Source organism: Ovis aries, chromosome 4 (assembly GCF_016772045.2).
Source record: "Ovis aries strain OAR_USU_Benz2616 breed Rambouillet chromosome 4, ARS-UI_Ramb_v3.0, whole genome shotgun sequence".
Taxonomy (NCBI): domain Eukaryota; kingdom Metazoa; phylum Chordata; class Mammalia; order Artiodactyla; family Bovidae; genus Ovis; species Ovis aries.
In genome coordinates this window covers 37,075,032-37,101,605 of record NC_056057.1, presented here as the reverse complement: position 1 = coordinate 37,101,605, position 26,574 = coordinate 37,075,032, and positions in this window count along the sequence as shown.

Here is a 26,574-nt window from a genome sequence, read left to right as displayed (position 1 = left end):
TTCTTTCTTTTGTAAGGCTAATTAATATTCCATTATGTATTGACTTCATATATTAATATAATTACATGTATTAAACACATCATTTTAATCTGTTCATTCATTGACAGACACTTTGATTGTTTCCATATTTTGCCTATTATGAACAATGGTGCAATGAATATGGGACTGTGGTTATCTCACAGATATCCTGTTTTCATTTTCTTTCGATATATAACCTGAAGTGGGATTTCTGGACCATATAGTAGTTCTAGTTTTAATTTTTTGCGGAATCTCCATACTGCTTTCCTCAGTGGCTATACCAGTTTACATTCCCATTCTCTTCTCTTCTTATAAAGATACTAATCCCATCATGGGACCACATCCTTATGGGCTAAATTAAACCTAATTACCTCCAAAAGAGTGTACTTCCAAATACCATCACATTGGGAATTAGGGCTTTAACATAAGAATTTTGGAGGACACAAATATTCAGTCCACAACAGTACTGAAATATACTACTTGATTTTAAATATGTTCTTTTTTTCTAAATTGCTATTGGACTATTAAAAAGTACTAACATAACAAGCTGATAAAGTTAAAATATTTTGGAGAATTTGGATTTTGCTGAAAATAGCATGAATCAGAGCTTAAGTATGCCATAGAGAGATTCAGTTCAGTTGCTCAGTCGTGTCCGACTCTTTGCCACCCCATGAATCGCAGTACACCAGGCCTTCCTGTCCATCATCAACTCCCAGAGTTCACTCAGACTCATGTCCATCGAGTCAGTGATACCATCCAGTCATCTCATCCTCGGTCGTCCCCTTCTCCTCCTGCCCCAGATCCCTCCCAGCATCAGAGTCTTTTCCAATGAGTCAAATGTTCACATGAGGTGGCCAAAATACTGGAGTTTCAGCTTTAGCATCATTCCTTCCAAAGAAATCCCAGGGCTGATCTCCTTCAGAATGGACTGGTTGGATCTCCTTGCAGTCCAAGGGACTCTCAAGAGTCTTCTCCAACACCACAGTTCAAAAGCATCAATTCTTCGGTGCTTAGCTTTCTCCACAGTCCAACTCTCACATCCATACATGACTACTGGAAAACCATAGCCTTGACTAGATGTACTTTTGTTGGCAAAGTAACGTCTCTGCTTTTGAATATGCTATCTAAGTTGGTCATAACTTTCCTTCCAAGGAGTAAGAGGCTTTTAATTTCATGGCTGCAGTCACCATCTGCAGTGATTTTGCTGCTGCTGCTGCTGCTAAGTCGCATCAGTCGTGTCCGACTCTGTGCGATCCCATAGACGGCAGCCCACCAGGCTCCCCCGTCCCTGGGATTCTCCAGGCAAGAACACTGGAGTGGGTTGCCATTTCCTTCTCCAAAGCATGAAAGTGAAAAGTGAAAATGAAGTCACTCAGTCATGTCTTGGAGCCCCCAAAAATAAAGTCTGACACTGTTTCCACTGTTTCCTCATCTATTTCCCATGAAATGATGGGATCAGATGCCATGATCTTAGTTTTCTGAATGTTGAGCTTTAAGCCAACTTTTTCACTCCTACTTTCACTTTCATCAAGAGGCTTTTAGTTCCTCTTCACTTTCTGCCATAAGGGTAGTGTCATCTGCATATCTGAGGTTATTGATATTTCTCCTGACAATCTTGATTCCAGCTTGTGCTTCTTCCAGCCAACATCCGCTGGATCATGGAAAAAGCAAGAGAGTTCCAGAAAAACATCTATTTCTGCTTTATTGACTATGCCAAAGCCTTTGACTGTGTGGATCACAATACTGTGGAAAATTCTGAAAGAGATGGGAATACCAGACCACCTGACTTGCCTCTTGAAAAATCTGTATGCAGGTCAGGAAGCAACAGTTAGAACTGGACATGGAACAACAGACTGGTTCCAAATAGGAAAAGGAGTACATCAAGGCTGTATATTGTCACCCTGCTTATTTAACTTATATGCAGAGTATATCATGAGAAATGCTGGGCTGGAAGAAGCACAAGCTGGAATCAACATTGCCAGGAGAAATAGAGAGATTAGGGAGGTTAATTGATCTCAGTGCCATTCTTACCAACACCCTTCAGCACTAGGGACAATCATTAGGGTGACCCAAAGTGCTTTGGATGTGGCATGGGAGGATCTTCAGCAAACAACAAAGGGGGACAGGGTTTCAGACACAAGTGCTTTTTTATTTCCTTATGCTTGAGAAGTTGCTTCAGTCGTGTCCGACTCTTTACCACCCCATGGACTGTAGCCCGTTCCTCTATCCTTGGGATTTTCTAGGCAAGAATACTGGAGTGGGGCCTTGCTGCAGGGGATCTTCCTGACCCAGGGATCGAACTTGCGTCTCTTATGTCCCCTGCACTGGCAGGTAGGTTCTTCACCACTAGCGCCACCTGGGAAGCCGTTTCCTTAGACTGTTCCTCATTTGCCCTGGGAAAAGTAGAAACATGTATTAAATCCAATAAGAAAGGGAAAGTGATACAAATTCACAAGTAATCACATATGTGTAAATTAAAATAACAAATACTACTATAAACTCAAACGAGAAAAATTTTCCACAATTCAGAGTATCCAAGCATTTTTATCTTTAGATATACAACACAGAGAAACTTTCATGGAGTTCATACAGAAACATAGACAAGGGTACTTATTCTATTGGTATTTGTGGAAGAAAAAAACCATCTGGGTTGTTACGACCAGGGGAATAGGAGAATCAAGACTGTTACATACATGCGCTGGAATACCACTGCAAAATTCAGTCAAGGAATATGACTTATATATCTCAGCATTACAGTCTCAAAATATTTTTTGTGAAAAATGGTAAGAAATGTGTGTATAATTTATGCAAAGTAAAGTTGCACAGATGCAGTATAGTTTATACTATATAAAACTCTAAATAAATATGTAGAGAGTAGATTGGAATCATGTTCATTTAATATATTAAAATAGGTGTGTGGAGTGGGTGGAGAAGTGGAAAATTGTTTTTAAGGAGAATATAACCAAGACACCAAAAGGAATGTATCAATAGTTAGGTTGTCCTTGGTGAATAGCTCTTCATTATTAGTTTTTACAGGAAATTGAAAAGGAGAAGTTCCTTGTAGAATAGAAATTTACTTTATCTCCTTATTAATCAAGTATTGCCACAATAGGGATGTGAAACAAACCTCTGCAGAATCTTAGTAGCTTGCCATAAGAGCATTTACTTTTCCCACTCACAGTTTTGTAATTTGAATAGGATGGCTCTGCATCATTTAACATAGTGGCTCAAGTTGAGTCCAGGCTTCACACTGGATTTCATTCAGCCCACAATTATCTAAATGCTCCTGTACCTGCAGTACTCCAGGGCATGTTTATATCATGCTTATCAAAACCATGCCCTGCAAACAGTTTAAAAATCTTTGTTTGCATCACATTCCAGTAAAATTTCTTTAGCCAAAACTGGTCATGTGGCCTTGCTCAGTTTTAGTGGTATGAGAACATAAATCCCTTTATTCTAGAGACCTGAAAGATCCTATGGCAAAAGGAATGTGGAGAGTTGTTGGGGAATTTCAATCTACCACTGCAAAATTCACTCTCCCTGTCCCAACTCCCAAATTCTCATGCAGTCACATCATCAGGCTTGAAGTCCAGGATCTGATGATTGACCTTAGAGCCAGATGAGGAGTCTCTTGATCAGGAGACTGATGAACTTAAGTAAACTGTCTTCTGAATACCATTAGTACCAGAGAACAGCTGTAATAAAGACTCCTATGTAAAAGGGGGAGGGATGAGAATCATACAGTAGCTATTATTCCACAGAAATTCAGGAATTCTGAAATCCTAGAGGCCAAATGTTACATGGTTCACCTTATGTAGTTACGGTATGTCCTTTCTTCAGGCCCTTATCTACCTCCTGGGAGTAGTTCCTTAGTCCATTTTTCTCCATGATTGTTGCTTTACTACATGGCATGTCCTTCTTTGATGTCAGTCACCTTGGTTATATTGGAAAAGGGCATTGAGGAACAAAATCTTGGTTGAGTAACTTTCTAAGTCCACTTTGTACCTGTGTAAAGTTATAATTCTAGAGGTATTCATATATCTTAAATTTTAAAGTATTTTATTGTCAATAGAGCTAACAAATTCTATAGGTAGTCTGTGTTTATGGTTCATAACTAATAACTCCTTTTGACCTGTACATTTCCTCTAGACTTATTTACTAACGCTTTGGACATACCATATTTCTGCACACTGTGAGTTTAATCTTTCTTAGGATTGGTTTCTTCATGTCTGACTCAAAGCATCTACCTTAATCCTTCAGAGGCCTAGTCACATCTTAAGTAGATCATGTCCTGGGGCTTTGTCTTAAAGGTTATATCCTGGATTTGTTTTGAGGCATGTTTTAACATATTTTAGCATGTTTTATTGACATTGGTTATTTTTCAAAGAAAAAAGTTTACATAGAGATAATCTCAGTGGGGTCAAAATCTGCTAGTTCCCCTCCAGCTATTACAGAAAATTTTTGCTTTGCATATGGTAGATCATCAGTTTTCCAACCTTGAATAGCTATTATTTTTGCTATTTGCAACTTAATACCTTGGCCCATGACCTATAAGTTAGTTTTTGTTTATGATTGTACCTTCTTCAAGGTGCTAATTTCAGTCTAAGTTAGGCACTAGATGACAAAAAAGATTCCCTTAATTTGTATAGAAATGAATTTCGATTTAAGGACCAAGAACTTCTTTTCTTGAACTTCAGTTCAATGGCTATATCTATTGTTGTTTCTACATGCTCTAGCGTAGAACAATTCTAGATGTGCTAGCATGATCTAAAAATATCAGAAGGCCAAATAAGGATATGATAAAATGCTTATCACTAATTACTAGGGAAATGAAAATCAAACCATAGATACCACTTCATACCTGTTAGTATAGCTGTTATCAAAAATCAGAAAATAACAAGAGCTGGTGAGGATGGGATAAATTGGAACACTTGCTCTTTGCTGGTGGGAATGCAACATGGTACAGCCATTATGGAGAGCAGTATGCCAGTTCCTCAAAAAGTTAAACATAGAATTAGCACATAATTCAGCAATTTCACTACCGCATATATACCCAGAAAAATAGAAAGCAGGGCCTTGAACAGATATTTGTGTACCAGTGTTCATAATAGCAGGCTTCCCTTGTAGCTCAGATGGTAAAGTGTCTGCTTGCAATGCAGGAGACCCAGGTTCAATCCCTGGGTCGGGAAGATCCCCTGGAGAAGGAAATGGCAACCCACTTCAGTACTCTTGCCTAGAAAATTTATTTTACAGTACCTGAAAGGTGGAAACAACCCAAATGTCCACTGATGGATGAATAAACAAAATATGGCATACACATACAGTGGAGTATTACTCCTTTTAAAAAATAAGTGAAAAAAAATATATGTATGATATATGTAACAACATGGATGAGCCTTGAAGACATTGTGCCAAGAGAAATAGCTAGACACAATAGGACAAATATTGTACAATATTACTTTTATGAAATACCTAGAGCAGTCAGATTCTTAGAGAAAAATGTAGAAGGGCAATTTTCAGGGCCTGGGTGGCAAAGAGAATAGGGAATTATTGTTTATGGGTACAGAGCTTCAGTTTGGAATGTTGAAAACCATCCGAAAACGGATTGTGTTTATGACTGTGCAACAATATAAATGTATTTAATTCCATTGAACTGTACACCTAAGAATGGTTTAGATGGTAGGTTTTATGTACATTTTACCACAATAAAAATTATTTTTAAATATCAGAAGGCCTACAACAGCAAATCTAAAGGGCCAGTGATGTGGACCAGCATATATGAGATGCTTTGAAGGAAGAACACCTTGCTGAGGAAAGAGAAAAACAACATCTATAAAGTGTAGAGTGAGAGAGAAATATTAGCTCTTGATATTGTATCTCTAAAATGATTGCTAAATTCAGCCCCCATTCACTAGTATCTGAGGCTTAGCAGAGAAGGAATACACTTAGAGTGTAACTGTGTATTTTATAGAATCTGAAAGAGTCCTTGGGAGCATTGTGAGACCCCTTCCTAACAGGAAATGCTTAAAATAGTTGGGTAGGCTTCAGTGGTGCTACTGGCAAAGAATCTGGCTGCCAATCCAGTGACTCGAGATGTGGGTTCAATCCCTGGGTCAGGTAGATCCCCTGGAGTAGGGAATGGCAACCCAACCAGTATTCTTGCCTGGAAAATTCCATGGAAAGAGGAGCCTTGCGGGCTCTAGGACATGAGGTCACAAAGTTGGACATGACTGAGCATAACGATCTGAAGGAATCTGTAATTCTCACAGCTCTATAGTTTGGCTTGAACTTTTTTCATTACGATTATGACAGTGTTGATTCCTTAGCTTCCTGTTGTGGTCTAAAGAAATACTGGTTACACCAGCTGTTCACATTCCAACTTGTGTAAGAGTTGTCATCAGTCATACAGTACCTTCAAATTTCAACTGGAGGGGTAAACAAGAGTGGACATGAACCTTCTTGAAACTGTTGATAACTGCAAAATTACTGGTTCCTTTCTCTCATGACACCAGTAATTTCCACCTGGAAATCATAAATTGATCCTTTTCTCCATCTATAAATTTTGCAGAACATTATAATTGTAATGTTTTAGCAGAAACAATATAAATGTCCCTCTCTGAATTACAAGTGCTTTTAAGCTACTTGCTGGAGGCAAATGCACTCCTTGCATCAACAAGTTAGTGAAAGTTGATTGAAAGAGAAGTAAAGCTAAGAGATTCTCTCAGTGATAACTGCAACACCTGTATTAAAGGGCTAGCCGCTAAAAATTATGAGAAGTAATGAAGCAGCAGCAAATCTTACATTTGCTCTTGACAACATAATTGTGTCTTACTTGCTGTTATTTTAACCACAGTATTGGAGAACACCCAGTAAAACCAAAAACAAAGAATTGTGAAGACATCTGTGTCCATGTCTTTCACCTATAATGGTATATGTGTCTTGGTTTTTAGAGAAAGTTGTAGTAACCAATGAGAAGTATGCAACTAAATATATCTTTTGCTTCCATCTTATTTTAAAACCATTTCCCATGGTACTATTTTCAACAGTATCGTTATAAAAACAATGAAATAAAATTTAAGGTGCCAAAGGAACCATAAACTTCCAGATGTTCAAGCTGGTTTTAGAAAAGGCAGAGGAACCAGAGATCAAATTGCCAACATCCGCTGGGTCATCAAAAATCAAGAGAATTCCAGAAAAACATCTATTTCTGCTTTATTGACTATGCCAAAGCCTTTGATTGTGTGGATCGCAATAAACTGTGGAAAATTCTGAAAGAGATGGGAATACAGACTGCCTGGCCTGCCTCTTGAGAAATCTGTATGCAGGTCAGGAAGCAACAGTTAGACTGGACATGGAACAACAGACTGGTTCCAAATAGGAAAAGGAGTACGTCAAGGCTGGATATTGTCACCCTGCTTATGTAACTTATATGCAGAGTACATCATGAGAAATGCTAGACTGGAAGAAACACAAGCTGGAATCAAGATTGCCAGGAGAAATATCAATAACCTCAGATATGCAGATGACACTACCTTTGTGGCAGAAAGTGAAGAAGAACTAAAAGCCTCTTGATGAAAGTAAAAGTGGAGAGTGAAAAAGTTGGCTTAAAGCTCAACATTCAGAAAACGAAGATCATGGCATCTGGTCCCATCCCTTCATGGGAAATAGATGGGGAAACAGTGGAAACAGTGACAGACTTTATTTTGGGGGGCTCCAAAATCACTGCAGATGGTAATTATAGCCATGAAATTAAAAGACACTTACTCCTTGGAAGGAAAGCTATGACCAACCTAGATAGCATATTCAAAAGCAGAGAAATTACTTTGCCATCAAATGTCCATCTAGTCAAGGCTATGGCTTTCCCAGTTGTCATGTATGGATGTGAGAGTTGGACTGTGAAGAAAGCTGAGCACCGAAGAATTGATGCTTTTGAACTGTGGTGTTGGAGAAGACTCTTGCGAGTCCCTTGGACTGCAAGGATATCCAACCAGTCCATCCTAAAGGAGATCAGTCCTGGGTGTTCATTGGAAGGACTGATGCTGAAGCTGAAACTCCAATACTTTGGCCACCTCATGCGAAGAGTTGACTCATTGGAAAAGACCCTGATGCTGGGAGGGATTGCAGACAGGAGAAGGGGATGACAGAGGATGAGATGGTTGGATGTAATCACCGACTCGATGCACATGAATTTGGGTGAACTCCGGGAATTGGTGATGGACAGGGAGGCCTGGCATGCTGCAATTCATGGTGTCGCAAAGAGTCAGACACAACTGAGCGAATGAACTGAACAGAACTTAACTGAAAGACATATGACATATGATAGAAATCATCTATTCTTGAGGTATCTTTGGGCAATAAGTAGATTGTCTTTAGCAGTAAATCTTATGTGTTATTTTTACTGTAAATACACACAATGTGATGAATGTTCAGTTGTTCATGAGCTATCGGATTTCCAATGCATTCAGCTTTTTGACTTTTCCTGATTTCATGAAAAAATAGACCACAAAAGCCACTGTAAATTAAAAATATTAAGAACTGCCTGTAATGTCTTCATTGAACAATTATTTCGCTGGGGACTATAGCCATACCCCAAATCCACTCAAATTCTACAGACACTTAATGATACAGTCAATTGCTAATAACACATCTACTTTAGTATTCCTTCAGGATGAGGGAGAAAGAGGAAATGGAAAGTGCTCTCTATTTGCATATCAATAACTAACATTGCATTTTCAAGTCAGATTTCTATCATTTATTATTCAAGATAGTAGGAAACTTCTACAATTTTAAAATTAATGGCATTTTGTGAAATCTTTTATTTTTCTAATTTCTAAACTTCATGGCCTGCAAATAATACTCCTCTAAGAATAGCCTGTTGTCTTTGACAAAAGAACATATAGTAGCAATGAACAGTGCTACTCCTGTTTATATTTTTCTTGCCCTTATTCAAACTGAATCCCCAATGTCTTTTTCTGTTCCTCTTATAGCATTGCCAAAATGTTAACAAAGGCTTTCTGGGCTATATTTTTCCCAAATGCAACACAATCCTAAATTTGGCATATAGCTGTTTGGCTATATTTTCTTTAAATACTATAAAAGCCAGTTTAGCTTCATGGTGTCATTTGAATACTATTTCTCTCAATTGCATAATAATATGGTCCCATCAATTATATGATTAGTATTTTATTCTTACTTGTGACTGTTTCCAAATACAGTACCTTGCCAAGGTTAAAAATAATGATAATAATAATCTTAACTATAGCTTTCTTATTTCTATGTACCATTTGATAGACATCTAGACTTTTTCTACTTAAAAGGGAACTTATGTTACCTCCGTTGTCTTCAATTAACCCCAGATTTATTAATTATTGAGTGTACTCCTTATATTTTAACATACATTAACATTTGTTTGGACATTTGGGGAAAAAACTAGAAAATTTTAATGAAAAAATGTTTAAATGATAGAATATCCCTCTTGTACTAATTAACTTCTCTAAGGCTTTGAAATATATGGTACAAAATCAAGATATTTTTAAACAGACTAATATTGCTTTTGAAAAAATTAAGATTCAATAATATTATTTGGACTCATTCAAATTAAATTTCCACTTGGGTACAACTAATTTTTTAATGAGTTTTTATCATGTGGTCCCATGGTTGATTTGCACCCTCCTCCTGTTAAATTATGCAAGATACTTTCAAACTGAGATGTTATTATGCCTTACACAAATCCAAAACCAACTAGCCACAGGTGTCAACCATGTGAGTTGCTGAAAACAGGGCCAGGAGGATGGTGGTGCATCGAAAATATGTTTATCTTAAAGTGAAGCTGGGCACTGTTTATACATCAAGGTATTTTTACTAGTAGCCTTTGAAATATTTAGGCAGGTGCCTATGTATGATTTTGGTCTGTGTAGCAGATGTGTATGTATCTATACCTAACAGATCATAAAAGCCTAAAGGTTAATAAAGGGATAAAAGGTACGACCAAGAGGAGGGCTTGGTATGAGTCCACAGTATAATTTAACTATGAAGTTGACACAGTGTCTAGAGAGGCACACTAGAGACAGCATTTCCTTTCCTCCAAAGAGATACTTAAATGTTTCCATCTCCCTGAGACTTGGTGAGATGTAGCCCTGTGCTAGATTATTTTCAGGTGGTGTGGTGTTTTCATGAAAGAGTGGTGTGTGAGTGAAATTTAGAAGCCGATTTTTCCCTTATTAGAAAAATAAAAATCTGATAACACAGAGGATTCATTCCACATCATTCTGCAGAATATAGTGTTTCAAATGTTATTCAGTATGAGGGACATTTGAGTTTGCTCTTGAAAATTTTAGTTTCTTTTAAAAATAAATTTATAGGAGATGAAATCCAGTTTTAGAAGGCTATAGTTTTCTGCTAATGTTATTGGGATGTGAAGTGTATAATTCTCAATTTGAGTTGCTTTAAGAATCATACTAAGTCACTAAAAGTAATTTATGGAATGCAGTTTGAGTTCATAATGTAAAATACGTTATTTATATTAGAATATGGGAACTATTAGGAAATTCTATCTCTGAAATTCTTTTAAAGTGGAATATGCATCTGTTGTTGAAGCAAGTATGATATGATAACACACAAGAAAGAGCCAATACAAGAAATATTATTTTATTAAAATAATTAGTAGTTAGTATATATTAATAGGATCAATTCTGAAATTATAGATTGAGGGCAGGAAGTTAAAATGATCAACATAATTCTTATGTACTTAAAATTACTTCTTTTCAAACTTTGTCCAATAATTGAGATAAACTTATAAATATCCAGCACACACACACACAAATGAGAAACAGTCAGAGATTCATGAATTTGTTACATGTGTAAAAGTATTACACATTTTGGTGTTTTAGGAATTATTTACAACCTTTGAAGTTTCTTTGAAAAATATCTCCTTTCAGATATTCAACAAAATATAAAGCAAGATTATAGAATTGTAACACTGGTTCAATTCTAGGTTGCTTCTCTTATAAACATAATGTTTGAATTATGTGTAGAATTTGTATGAGTATCTCTGTTTGCAAAGTGTAATATTGGGCAATCTGCTAAATGATATAAAGATTTTTCAAAAGGTAAACTTAAGCTCACACTCAATCTCAGCAGTCAGTGAGGAAAATGCTTTCCACATGGCTCTTAACATGCCACAAACCAATTCTCTGCTTTGAAGATCATTCTCAATGGCAGGAGAGGGAAGACACCAAGGGCAGAGTGATTTTAGGTCAAAATCCACTGGCAGTATTCTGCAACTGCAGTCAACAAGGTTCTGGATCCACAATTCAGTCTTTCTGATTGATTCCTTGGGTACCTCATACTGTTTCTATTTTAGTCCATCTCAATCAAATTTTAGAATATAGATTTGCTAACATGCAATGTTCACCAAAAAACAGTTGGGGAAATTGTAATGCCAGTTGGTAGGCAGGATTCGTCGGGATATTCAATTTTTAGTCTCATATTGAAAGCAACTGTTTAGTGCTATAGCTGTCTCTCACACAGAATGAAACCTACAGAAAACTTATAAAGAGAACCTCATCAAACTTCAGTGTTCCCAAGTCTGAGGTAAAGATTAAATGAGATGATGTGTGTAAAATATCAGTCATATGTGTGTGGTTAACCAATATAAAGTTTTCAATACTATGGTCATCATAATTTTTTAATCTGGAGCTCTACCTTCATTTCATAATTCAAAATTAAGGTAGACAACACATTTAAATGGTTTAAAATTTAAACGATTTAAAAATGAAGATTAACAAAGAGTATATATTGGAGATTCTTCATTCCTCCTTCTTTCCAACCAGTTGGTTTCCTGTCAGGGGAAACTCATATAATCAATTCTTTATGTATCCTTGCAGAGATATTTTGCATATATGAAGGTAAATACAAAAATATTATTTACTTTTATACATGTTGTTGCAGAGTATGATTAACACATTTTTGTACCCTGCTTATTATTAGATATATTAATCAGTAAATTTCCCCTCTCTTTATTCAACCTCCCTGGAATTGACCACTAGTTTGTAGCATAGTTAGCCTTATTGGCTATCTCTGGGTCGAGCAAGCTCCTACTTTGTCTTCTCTTCTGATATGTACAATAGAAATTTTGCATCCTATCCTAAAAGTTCCTACAATCTACTTTCCCCTTCCCTGGGGGGCGGGGGTGGGGGGAAATGTATATATATATATGTATTTTAATGAAAACTTTGATAAATAAATCATCCCATCATTTCTTTCTAATATTCAACTAACTGAATATTCATTGCAACAAAATGAGTCTTCTTTGATTTTATTTATCTCTTCCCTGATATATAAGAGCATAACAGATAACCAGAGAAGCCCAATAAACAAACATTTTCAGTCTAAAAATTAAGACTTCATAAATTTGTGAAAAGTGGATAAATGGGGGACTGCAACACAGTAGTTGGTCTTTCTTGGTGGCTCAGATGGTAAAGAAACCTCCTGCAATGAGGGAGACCTGGGTTTGACCCCTGGGTTGGGCAGATCCCCTGGAGGAGGTCCTGGCAACCCACTCCAGTGTTCTTACTTGGAGAACTCCCATGACAGAGGAGACTGGTAGTCTACAGTCCATGGGTTCATAAAGAGTCAGATACCACCGAGTAACTAAATACACAGCACAGCATTTGGGGGGGGGGGGTCCTAGTTTTTCTAAGTATCTGTCAACTCCATCAACTCATCAACTCATCATCTTCTGTGTGTCCACAATATTATCTCTAAAATAAGGGAGTTGAGCCAAGTGATTTCTCAGTATTAACATAATGGTTCTGTTTTATGTTTGCAGACCTTTTTGCTCTCATCACACAATACAAATATCAGCAGAAACATGGAGAAATAATGAGAATTGTAATAGATTCAAGACATTTTAAAACCAACTGGTATCAGTTACCCCACATTTTCTGAAGAATGAGGCATTATGTTTTGGGTTGAATCATTGGCATCCTCAGTTTATGCAATAGGAATTGTTAAAAAGGTGCTTTGAAACCATTACTGTATTATCTTAAGGTCAGATTCAAAGATAGAATTTCATTTATCTTTGAATTGTTTATAATTGGTATAAAATATCCCATGGAATTTGGCAATAAGGAGTTCATGATCTGAGCCACAGTCAGCTCCTGGTCTTGTTTTTGTTGACTGTATAGAGCTTCTCCATCTTTGGCTGCAAAGAATATAATCAATCTGATTTTGGTTTTGACCATCTGCCCATGTGTAGAGTCTTCTCTTGTGTTGTTGGAAGAGGGTGTTTGCTATGATCAGTGCATTTTCTTGGCAAAATTCTATTTGCCTTTGCCCTGCTTCATTCCGCACTCCAAGGCCAAATTTGCCAGTTACTCCAGGTGTTTCTTGACTTCCTACTTTTGCATTCCAGTCCCCTATAATGAAAAGGATATCTTTTTGGGGTGTTAGTTCTAAAAGGTCTGGTAGGTCTTCATAAAACTGTTCAACTTCAGTTTCTTCAGCATTGCTGGTTGGGGCATAGACTTGGATTACCGAGATACTGAGTGGTTTGCCTTGGAAACGAACAGAGATCATTCTGTCGTTTTTGGAATTGCATCCCAGTACTGCATTTTGGGCTCTTTTGGTGACCACGATGGCTACTCAATTTCTTCTGAGGGATTCCTGCCCACAGTAGTAGATATAATGGTCATCTGAGTTAAATTCACCCATTCCACTCCATTTTAGTTTGGTATCCTATCATTTTGCCTTTTCATACTGTTCATGGGGTTCTCAAGGCAAGAATAATGAAATGGCTTGCCATTCTCTTCTCCAGTGGACGACATTCTGTCAAAGCTTCTCCAAAGATGGAGAAGCTCTACACAGTCAACAGAAAAAAGATCAGGAGCTGACTGTGGCTCAGATCATGAACTCCTTATTACCAAATTCAGACTCAAATTGAAGAAAGTAGGGAAAACCACTAGACCATTCAGGTATGACCTAAATCAAATCCCTTATGATTATACGGTGGAAGTGAAAAATAGATTTAAGGGCCTAGATCTGATAGATAGAGTGCCTGATGAACTATGGAATGAGGTTCCTGACATTGTACAGGAGATAGGGATCAAGATGATCCCCATGGAAAAGAAATGCAAAAAAGCAAAATGGCTGTCTAGGGATGGCTTACAAATAGCTGTGAAAAGAAGAGAGGTGAAAAGCAAAGGAGAAAAGGATAGATATAAGTGTCTGAATACAGAGTTCCAAAGAACAGCAAGAAGAGATAAGAAAGCCTTCTTCAGCGGTCAGTGCAAAGAAATAGAGAAAAACAACACAATGGGAAAGACTAGAGATCTCTTTAAGAAAATTAGAGATACCAAGGGAACATTTCATGCAAAGATGGGCTCAATAAAAGACAGAAATGGTATGGACCTAACAGAAGCAGAAGATATTAAGAAGAGGTGGCAAGAATACATGGAAGAACTGTACAAAAAAGATCTTCATGACCCAGATAATCATGATGATGTGATCACTAATCTAGAGCCAGACATCTTGGAATGTGAAGTCAAGTGGGCCTTAGAAAGCATCACTATGAACAAAGCTAGTGGAGGTGATGGAATTCCAGTTGGAAATTGGAAATTTCCCATTCCATCTGGATGGGATTCCAGATGGAAATCCTGAAAGATGATGTTGTGAAAGTGCTGCATTCAATATGCCAGAAAATTTGGCAGCAGTGGCCACAGGACTGGAAAAGGTCCGTTTTCATTCCAATTCCAAAGAAAGGCAATGTCAAAGAATGCTCAAACTACCGCACAATTGCACTCATCTCACATTCTAGTAAAGTAATGCCCAAATTCTCCAACCCAGGCTTCAGCAATATGTGAACAGTGAACTCCCTGATATTCAAGCTGGTTTTAGAAAATGCAGAGGAACCAGAGATCAAATTGCCAACATCTGCTGAATCACGGAAAAAGCAAGGGAGTTCCAGAAAAACATCTATTTCTGCTTTATTGACTATGCCAAAGCCTTTGACTGTGTGGATCACAATAAACTGTGGAAAATTCTGAAAGAGATGGGAATACCAGACCACCTGGCCTGCCTCTTGAGAAATCTGTATGCAGGTCAGGAAGTAACAGTTAGAACTGGACGTGGAACAACAGACTGGTTCCAAATAAGAAAAGGAGTAGGTCAAGGCTGTATATTGTTACCCTGCTTATTTAACTTATATGCAGAGTATATCAAGAGAAATGCTAGACTGGAAGAAACACAAGCTGGAATCAAGATTGCTGGGAGAAATATCAATCACCTCAGATATGCAGATGACACCACCCTTATGGCAGAAAGTGAAGAGGAGCTAAAAAGCCTCTTGATGAAAGTAAAAGAGGAGAGTGAAAAAGTTGGCTTAAAGCTCAACACTCAGAAAACGAAGATCATGGCATCCGGTCCCATCACTTCATGGGAAATAGATGGAGAAACAGTGGAAACAGTGTCAGACTTTATTTTGGGGGGCCCCAAAATCAGTGCAGATGGTGACTGCAGCCATGAAATTAAAGGACGCTTACTCCTTGGAAGAAAAGTTATGACCAACCTAGATAGTATATTCAAAAGCAGAGACATTACTTTGCCAACTAACATCCATCTAATCAAGGCTATGTTCTGTCCTGTGGTCATGTATGGATGTGAGAGTTGGACTATGAAGAAGGCTGAGCACCGAAGAATTGATGCTTTTGAAGTGTGTTGTTGGAGAAGACTCTTGAGAGTCCCTTGGACTGCAAGGAGATCCAACCAGTCCATTCTGAAGGAGATCAACCCTGGGATTTCCTTGGAAGGAATGATGCTAAAGCTGAAGCTCCAGTACTTTGGCCACCTCATGCGAAGAGTTGACTCATTTGAAAAGACTCCGATGCTGGGAGGGATTGGGGGCAGGAGGAGAAAGGGACGACGGAGGATGAGATGGCTGGATGGCATTACGGACTCTATGGACATGAGTCTGAGTGAACTCCGGGAGATGGTGATGGACAGGGAGGCCTGGCGTGCTGCGATTCATGGGGTCACAAAGAGTCGGACACGACTGAGCGACTGAACTGACTGACTGATCCAATGGAAATAAAATTCAAACATGGAAAGGAATGATAAGAGGATGTAAAGGAATGAGATGAAAATAAAATTTAAGTAAATAATTTAAATGTCAGGGTCCATCCCCATACCCAACCACCTAGAAATATCTGCAGATCCCCTTTACTTGGTGGATCACCCATCCCCCATCTGCTATGAGTGTTGGCTGCAGAAGTTTCCCAACATTCACCAAGTCCATAGGTCAAGGAACATATGTAAGGATTCTACTAGTTACTAAGTTTATTTATTCCAGCAAAGAATCCCAGATGAATCAAAAAACAAAAACATAAACCTGGAGTGTATTTATGGACAGACAGGACTCACCCTGAAATGGACATGAGCCAACTCTCCATTGATCATGTAACTTCCATATAACTCCAACTCACACTGCTGGGCCGGTGTTAGTGTTTGGTGTCTCCAGGAATTAGGGTCAGTTCAGAGTCAGTGCTCAGTAATCCGTGAGTAGTTTGTTTATTCCCCCTTTACAAGTGCAGTCACTCTGAAAAATGGCCAGAAGTTCTTTGAAGAAGGAGGAAGATTTATGGTATGTTTTTGTCATTATAGCAAGGTCCTTCTTCCAGAGGTCTTGCCCTCTCATATAGTCTAGGGGTTCTGAGTCTGTGAACTGGATCAAGTATAGGAATTGGTGGAGGGATTATAGCTCTCTATTTTGTTAATTCAAGTCAGACTTCTATTAACATTAACCAGATTTAGAATGCTTTTATATATATAAATCAAGTAAGATTTTTGTAGAATGCCATCTATTTCAGTTATAGGGAAATCAGGGCCAATTAGCCAAAGGCAAAAACATCAGCTGGTAAAGCCATTTTAATTACTGCTTTGACTGCGATGCCCATCGTGGTCACCACAGTCACCTTTTCTGTGGTGATTAAGTGCCACTACTTGGCTTCCATTGTCAGGGCCCATCATCCATTGTGAATTCACAGAGTCCAGGTCAATGGCATTCTGAAAGTATCCCTAGCCAGTGGAGAACAGCCTCCACAGAACTCCTGTAGGATGCCAGGACTCTGCTCAACAATGTAGTCCTATAACACTTTGTAAAGAGAGTGTCCACTAGACACTCCCAGGGGACATATTAAGAGGATGGTTGAAAGAAAGTGAAGTCGCTCAGTTGTGTTCAACTCTTTGCGACCTCATGGACTGTAGCTTACCAGGTTCCTCCATCCATGGGATTTTCCAGGCAAGAGTACTGGAGTGGGTTGCCATTTTGTTCTCCAGGGGACTTACCTGACCCAGGGATTGAACCCTTGTCCTCCCGCATTGTAGGCAGATGCTTTTACTGGTTGCTGCTGCTGCTGCTAAGTCGCTTCAGTCATGTCTGACTCTGTGCAACTGTATAGATGGCAGCCCGCCAGGCTCCGCCATCCCTGGGATTCTGCAGGCAAGAACATTTTACTGGTTGAGCTGACCTGAAATGATAAATCTACTCCAGGCTTCCAGTCTCTATGAGCTTTTGCATACCTTCCTCTATAACATACCAAGGAAGATCTGCAATTTCAAATTCGTTTGGTGTAGACAACCAAGAAAACTGTCAAGATCATTCTCTTTGCTTAACACCTTAAATCCAGAATCTCTGCTTAATATGAGAAGGCAGATTACATTCCTATCAGACTAAGCTTTATTTGTTCCATGACCTTTAGACTTCAGCAAATTCTTCACGAATTCACTCCTCAGTTGGGACCTGGAAATACCCAGTTTTGTTACTCTCTCTTTGAAGCTGCTAAAAGCTTTTCTTGGATTTTCTTTCCCCTCTTAAAGGCTACTTGCTAAATCCATTCTCAGAATCACCAGATACCATGGAAGGAAATAAGCTGCTTCTTGTTAGCTTATATGTGAATGATGAGCATATCTCTGGAATTTTAGCCAGTCAGGACTTCTTTCACTCTACAGATCTCTCATGCCTTAAACAGTAATAGGAACTTTGTAATTTAATCAGCTTTTCCTACCTGTTGTAATGAGAAATTTGGTCTTGCCTGGACTTATTATATCTTATACAGCAATAGAATTCCCTTTTGTTTGTGCCAGTTAGGAACAGTTTATATTTATCTGGTACTCCTCAGATAAATATAGAAGGGTAGAGAGTCACTTATTATTGTTTTAAGTTCAAAAACCCAGACCTCTCTATTTGGGGACACTAGATCCCTTAGATCTTTTGGCAAAGTTCATTTAGTGTGTATAGGAAAAAAATTTTTTTTTCTGAGCATAAGACCATTTATTAAGGCCTTTGTGACTTCAGAGAAACATGCTTCTTCCATTCTATACTTGACTATAGTGTCCTCCACAGTGCCCATGAGGTAATTCACCTAGTCTTTTAGAAATCTACGGAGATAACTTGTCTGCTAATGCTCAGTAACCATTTTCTTCATTGATGAAAGTTCATTTTAATGAGTGGTCATTGAAAGTAGGTAATGCATGTGATTAATCTACCACTGGCCCTAGATATCTCCTCAAAGATATTATGAGATATTTTAAATATTTAAAAAATTAGAATAAAATGTTCTGCTATTATATTTTTCAGTGAATATTTAACATACTTTGTTATAGAGAGATGTGCGGTAGAAATAAATGAGGACCACCAAATGAGAACAAACAGGCTACTTATTCAGAGCTGGCTATTACAAAGGAGCTGGCCACCATCACTTTGGTTTGGCAGAGACCCAAAGAAAGTTTTATAGTTTAAAAAGGGAGAAGGAGGCTTTATGTATACGCTTGAAAGTTGTTGGCAAGGGGAAGCTAGATGAGGTTAACTATAGTGCAGAATTCTATATGGTTCATTGAGGAGCGCGTTTGACTTTCACTGGTTGATAAAAACTAAGGAAGCTGATACTCATTGACAAAATGCTGTCTGTTCTGGGCTGCAGAGACCATGGTTTATGGTTTGCCTTTCCTGCTGATCCTGCTGATAACTCAGATTATGAGTCAGAGGTCTTTGTCATATATGATCTGGCCGCTGCCCATTTGTATATCCACTTTCTTGATATAAAAGTAGTTCCAGGTTTATCCACTGACAGTTTGGTGAAAACATTACTTTCCTGCATATTGTATACCATTAAGCAGGTGAATTATTGCAGAGAGAGTGCCAGTTCCCACTTTTCCATAATTCAATCTTATTAGAAAGTGGCTTTCTAAATTAAAATAAATGAGACGCTAATAACAATTCAAATATTGTTTCTGCTTGATTGCTATGTTGTGTCTAACTCCTTGCAACCCCATGGACTGCAGCATGCCAGGCTCCCCTGTCCTTCACTGTCTCTGCTCACATTCATGTCCATTGAGTTGGTGATGCTCTCTAACCATCTCATCCTCTGCCAGCTCCGTCTCCTTTTGCCTTCAATCTTTCCCAGTATCAGGGTCTTTTCCAACAAGTTGGCTTTTTGCACCAGATGGCCAAAATACTTAAGCTTCACCTTTAGCATCAGTCCTTCCAGTGAATATTCAGAGTTGATTTCCTTAGGATTGAGGGGTTTGATCTCCTTGCTGCCCAAGCAAGGGACTCTCAAGAGTCTTCTCCAGCACTACAGTTCAAAAGCATCAATTCTTTGGTGCTCAGCCTTCTTTATGGTCCGACTCACATCTATACATGACTCCTGGATATATTTAAATATCACTGACAGTTAAAGGAAAAATTCCAGTAAGTTACTGCATTAAGTTAAATATCCTTAGGGTTTTGAGTTGATGATTGACAGATGGCTGTATTTTGGAAATGTTTGATTGATAGAAAATTACTCCAACCCTTCATGCCTGGACAGGAATTTAAATCATTGGCTTTTAAATTTTGTTGTGCCTTTTATTTTTTTTTTTCATAATTCATTTTCATTCCACTTGGCCCAAACCTGCACCACACTTCTTTGTTTTCTACATGCTACATCAATAATGTGTTTATCATCCATGCACAGATGAATGTAGGCTTATTACTTTGTCACTGAGGACTTTAAAAAAATTGCTGATTTATTTATATGTCAGAATAACTGTCAATTAATGTCAAACTTGGCATGGTACCAAAATATATAATGAGAAATATTGTCAGTTTATGATAATCCCCTAAGTATACTGTGTGTTAAGTTAAATATAAATTAATATAATACTTTGTCCTTCATCTAGCAAGAAGATTCATACACTCTTTCAATAGTATACTGTGCAGAAAGAATTTTTTTAAAAGATTCTGATGGTTTATGGATTCTATTTTTGGAAGTTTTTTGTGATTTTTCTTGGAAACTTTTTTCTTCATTCTGATACAAAGACATCAATAAAAAAAAAAATCAGAGCAAATATCATCAGTTCAGTTCAGTTCAGTCACTCAGTAGTGTCTGACTCTTTGTGACCCCAGGCCTCCCTGTCCATCACCAAACTCATGTCCGTTGAGTCAGTGATGCCATTCAATCATCTCATCCTCTGTTGTTCCCTTCTCCTCCTGCCCTCAATCTTTCCCAGCATCAGGGTCTTTTCAAATGAGTTAGCTCTTCGCATCTGGTGGCCAAAGCGTTGGAGTTTCAACTTCAACATCAGTCATGCTTAGTAGTAAAACACTGAAAACCATAAGATGAGAATAAGGGAAGGATGAATACTGTCTTTCCTTATAGTCTCCTTTGCCTCACATCCTAGGCAGGGACATATGGGAGATGGGGGGAAGGGTTGCAGGGAGCCAGAAGGACAAAATGGGTTGAAAAAGACTAAAATTTGTACCAGGATTACAGAGGGGCTTATGTTTTAGTCAAGTGATCCATTTCTCAAATTGGTTGGTAGGTACATGAGGTTGATATTCTTATTACAGTTTAACATGTAGATGTAATGTTATAAACTATTGTTTGCATCAATGTATAGTTTTGAGATAAAGTTTAATCCAGGAAAAACAATATAACAGAGTAATTTCGGTAAAGGAAAGGAAATAACCTTAGATTATTTAAACCAATTACTTTTTTAGGCAGGTGATAATTTAGTCTCATTAAAATGACCATGTGTGAAACTACAGCATCATACACAGTGTTGAGGTTTCACTTCTCTTATATTGTCCTCAGATCTTAAAATAGCTGCAAGAGCACACATTCCCTTCTATTTAGTGAATTCTCAAATCAAAGGTTGAATTCCAAATTTCTACATTTTATGTCCCTTACTACTCAAATTTTTTGAGAAAGCAGTTATGAAAAGTCTTGGAGAGTTGGAAATATTAAGGGAATACTGCTGAAGGAACTGGCACCCCCATCACTATACCATTTAACGGGTTACAAATGATTTAACAGTAATACCACCAGGCTTCTCAGGGTTCACAATTTCCATTCTCACATCTGAAAATAGATCAGAGTTCTGCTAACAGTTCACGCCATTTTTCAAAATAGGTCAGCAGAGCCTTTAATATCCAGTGTTTAAAAGGCATCATCACAAATGCTGTTCCTGCCTACACTTAGATAAAGTGGGGGTGATTTGTGAGGTGCAAAGGAAATCTCCCAAAACAGCATAATCACTTAAAAAATAAACTTGGATTGCTTGCTTGTCTTACAAGATGCTTAAAAACCATCATTCTATTTAATTGCAAGGAAAATAAATTTAGAGAAATTCAAGTTTAAAAAGAGATGGAGGGGAGGAAACAGAATTGGAGAGAGAAAAAAATGAGTGAGAGAGTGCAGAAAAGAGTGAAAATGAAAAGGACAGAAAGCTAAAGAGACAGGAAATAAAAAAGAGAAAGACAAAGAGAAGGAGATTCAGAGACCGAGAGTAAGGGAAACTAGGGAAGGGAGAAAGAACAAGAAAGTGCAATAGAACCCTAGGGAAGAAAAAGAAAATGGTATGCAGCAGATAAGGGGAACCTCTTTCTCTCACACACATTCACAGCGTGTGTGTCAAATGGCTAATTCAAATTCCAATAATCCATTCAACTATTGTTGTTTGTTATTTGCTATTTAATGGCTAAGTCTAAGTTGTGTTCGACTCTGTTGCTACCTCATGGACTGTAGCCCATCGGGATCCTCTGTCCATGGGATTTCCCAGGCAAGAACACTGGAGTGGGTTGCCATTTCCTTCTCCAGGAGATCTTTCTGACCCAGGGATCGAACCCGTGTCTCCTACAATGACTGGTGGGTTCTTTACCACCAAGCCACTAGGGAATCCCCAATCCAGTCAAGTAATCACTATTGTAAGAATGATGATCCAGAGCTGACTAATGTGCTAGAACTTATAGCAGTTTTTGGAGGGTGGTTGGGCAGGAGGCAGAATCTGCATGGTGAGAGTAAGGGGAGGTAGGAGTAGGAACTGAGTTGACTGGATGAGACAACAGGAATAAATGATGCTGATTTGTGACATTTATGTTGGAACACATAGATTGAGTGTACTAATTTTTCCAGAAGTGATATCCAAGTCCATGATGACTGCAAGCCCCTCTGTTAGTACAGAGGGGGAAAAAAAAGACAGTATTTAGTATTCAGGGAAGGGAATCTGTCTCTTAATCCCCATTTTCTATGACGCTTCCTCTGAGCCTGCTGACCCTTCCTGGACTGCTTGGTTACCATCACCCTCCTCCACACTGGAAAACATGAAGACTCTGTTTTTGATTCTGACATGAGACTGAGCCCCTGCACTGACATGATTAATATACAGCACAGTAGAAATTACTGGAACCATACTCTGAAGTCACGCCAAACACATGCTCTGTAGACATGATAACCTTCAATAAAGATCACAAATGAATGTTTTCATTTTCAAGTGAGAGGATTAACTGCAGGATTACCACCCAGAGAGCTCCATTCACGTAGCTGGGGCATGATTATTTTGAATTATGAAGATAGAACTCCTTTCAATCATGTCTGAAATTCCATTCAACCTGGTATGAAAGCAACTATAATACACAGAAATACCTTGAAGGGTGCAAATTAAACCCACACAAAGAGGGATTCAGGCCAGATTTCTGGGAGGATATTTGAGCTTAGCTCATGTCACTGTTGTGCAAACATAAATTAAAGAAGAGAAAGTGCCAATATCCTGACCAAGTAACAGCATGAATCTAGCCCCAGGCCTAAAGTCTAAATTATCCATTAATAATATTTTCAGTTTTATTCAAAAGGGGCATGATCCTTGGAGCAATTCAGAAGAGTCTAATGCATGTTGAGCATTACTAGCTCACATACATGAGGGACTATCAATCTCTCATGGTAGAAAAGAACAGAGGTAATTTACCAAATGGTACCCTACTGACCAAAAAAAACTGATTTACCTCATATGCAGGTTTCAGTTTAGAGGAGATTTTATTTACCAGGCTTCATTGTAAGACCGACACATTGTATGCTGATTAAGAATGTATTGGAATATTTTTCTCCCCTATGGTCCTTTTTTAAAATAGGAAGGTTGATATTTAGTTGCAGGTTACAAGGCGCTGAGTTAATATTCTAGATCTGAAAATCACTGGTGTGCTGAAGCATACTGAGCTGTATTATCATCTGCACTGAGTCAGGGTGATACCTATTATGAAATTAAAAATGCAGACTGTATAAAACCCTGAATCATAAAGGAAATTCTTTTCTCCTTCACTTATTCAAAATACACTATTTCAAATTCTGAATTACTCTGTATTGTATGGCCTTTAGAAAATAAATTCAGTTAATAACATTTGATATATTAAAGGCTTCCAAGTCTGTAATTTAGGGTCAGGTTACTAAACATGATATTGTTTCTTTTACCAAAGGAAAAGAGAAAGATCTTGGACAAGGATTTCAAGCAAAGAATTCATATTCTTAGATCCTTAGAAAGAAAAGTTATCACTTGTAGTGCATCGTGTCACTACAATTTCTATTTGAAAGAATCATTTTCAGGATAATGTTGAGACCTCTCTAAATTTCTACCATCATAAAAACCAAATTGCTTCTGAAGCCCACAAAGTATAAAACTCAATTGCCTTGGAGGAGTAAAAGGGAGAAATAATTATTGAAACACAATTCCAAGTACTCTGAGTATGGCATATCATATTTTGTCCTGTGGGTCTCTGAAAGACTCAACTGACAATAACGCTGTTGCTGGTCCCTGTGATACTCCCACGGCATCATTTAGAGCTCTCTCATCATTAAATCACAGACATGTTGTGGAGCTGATAAATATAGTCTTCAACATTAACCAAATAATTCTCCTGATGGTCTGGTAAAACAGATGGAGAGGATAAAACAGAGAAGTTGTTAAAGGGCTTAAGTCAGTCCACAGAGACAATCCCATGATTTAGTTATTACTGGACCTCCCTAGTTTAACTTTATGACACCTTCTCTTCCATTCTTTACTTATAAATAGTAACCTAGTCTCCAAACCACAGCTATCCCAACCTCACTCCCTCATGCTTGTCCTTCTTTCCATTTAATCAAGAACAGGACATAGCATTGCTACAAGGGGAATTACAACTTTTTCTTGTATACGTTTTCTTAGCTATACCTTTAAGAGCCTTAAAATTACTTTTAATAAGATATTTTTTCAAATGGATAAATATTTTATGTTTTCCTCTTTTTTTTAAGGAGCAACTTCATTTGAAGCACATTGTTTCTATCAACTTCTAAATTATTTTTATTTCTTGTTCTTTGACATAATCAGCTCCTTTTTAATTAAGTGGAATAAGCTGATTACTGCATTTCTTCTTGATGACAAGTATTTTGTTGGCCACTTGAGGGGCATAAATGAGTATGATATGGCTGCCATCTTGAAGGAAACCAGGATAAGGAAGGAAATTGATGACTAAACAAATATAGCAGTCATAGTAATGATAATAATTCCTGAGAGTTTATTATGTTCCAGGCCCTGTGCTGAGCATGCCTTCCTTCATTTGATCCTTTGATGTAAGAGCTATTTCTATTCTCATTTTTCACAGACCATGCAACTGAAGCTTGCCAGGTTAATGATCTTACACATTGAACCCATGTAAAAAACAAATACTCCATTCTCCCATTCAAAGTTTATCAAACAATCTTTTAAGATTTCAATTTTTCACATAACCTTTCCATATAGAGCTTGTCTGACAGTTTTAGTTCTCAATATAATTAATACTTTTCAGTCTGGTTTATATTTTTATGATTTTTCTTGGCTTGAATTCTATCCCCAAGTCTAATCAATTCTGGGTCAGTGACAAATAGCATTTCAGAAACTGCAAAGTTGAGAACTATTTTGACAATTATTTTTAGGTCATTCTACCATGTCAGTTTTTGTGGTTAGTGGTTTTTCTCTCAAATACCAGCTAATCTTTGGAAACTTTCCTGAGTTTCAGAGGGATGTGAATATTACTTTCTCCTGCTCTTTTAAAATATCCCTACATTGCCATATTTATTTTTATACCTTATTCATATGATATTCTTCATTTTCAAGTGATAAATATCTTCTGAGCTACGAGGGAAACCTTATGACAAATTAAATATTCTAAATTTGGATTATTCAGAATCTAAGTTCAATGTCTGATATATACTAAATTTCAATGTCTGTTGAAGTAAATTTTGCTTTCTTGAGAAGAGACCTCTATGAGGTCTTCAGTCTTTCTTTGCATTACCTAATCAGTGTCTATCTCTTTTACCTCTCTTTTATTTGTTTCTTCTTGTTTCAGAGAAGTAGAGTTCTCCCCTCTTTCTCAAGTGTAATCCCACCAGTTTAAATCATGGTTGTTATTGATCTGTCTTTCTCCAAGTCCACTCAGTATCTATGCCTTCTTTTCAGAAACTCTCATGGCCATCTCTTCCTTCCCTTTTGATTATAAGTTTTATTTTGATTTGTCACAATACCTTCCAAAGAATACAGTATGCAAAGGAGGGGAAAAAAGAGTAACTTAATAGTGGGGAAATACTACCTGAACCAGATGATCAAGGTCAATATCAGCAGTGATAAATCATGTTGATAGTATGTGCATTTGATACACCGTGTACTTTATCTCTGTGGTTTTCCTCCCAGGAATGCATATCCCCATTTTAATGATGAGAAAAACATCAGCCAAATTTCGATAGAGGGCATGTGAGGAAAAAAACCTGACTGGTACTATCAAAACTGTCAAAGTCATTGTTTTAATTTCTCAGTGAATTGGCAGTGCTGTTCTCCTGAAAGAGGTTCTAGGAGATATCCTGTCCCTTGACTTTTCCAGCTTCTGCATTCCTGTGCTTGTGGCGGCATCACTCCAATCTCTGCCTCTGTGATCACATTGCTTCTTCCTCCTCTCTCTATGTGTGTCTTCTTTGTTTGCCTCGTATAAGGACATTTGTAATGGATTGAGGGCCTGCTCAGATAATTCAGAAAGAAGGCCTTATGTCTCTCCTTGCTATTCTCTAGAACTCTGCATTCAGTTCAGTATAGCTTTCCCTATTTTCTCTTGCTTTTTACTTCTCATCTTTCCTCAGCTATTTGTAAAGCCTCCTCAGACAACCGCTTTGCCTTCCTGCATTTCTTTTTCTTTGGGATGGTCTTGGTCAGTCCCACGTGTACAGTGTTACTAACCTCTGTCCATAG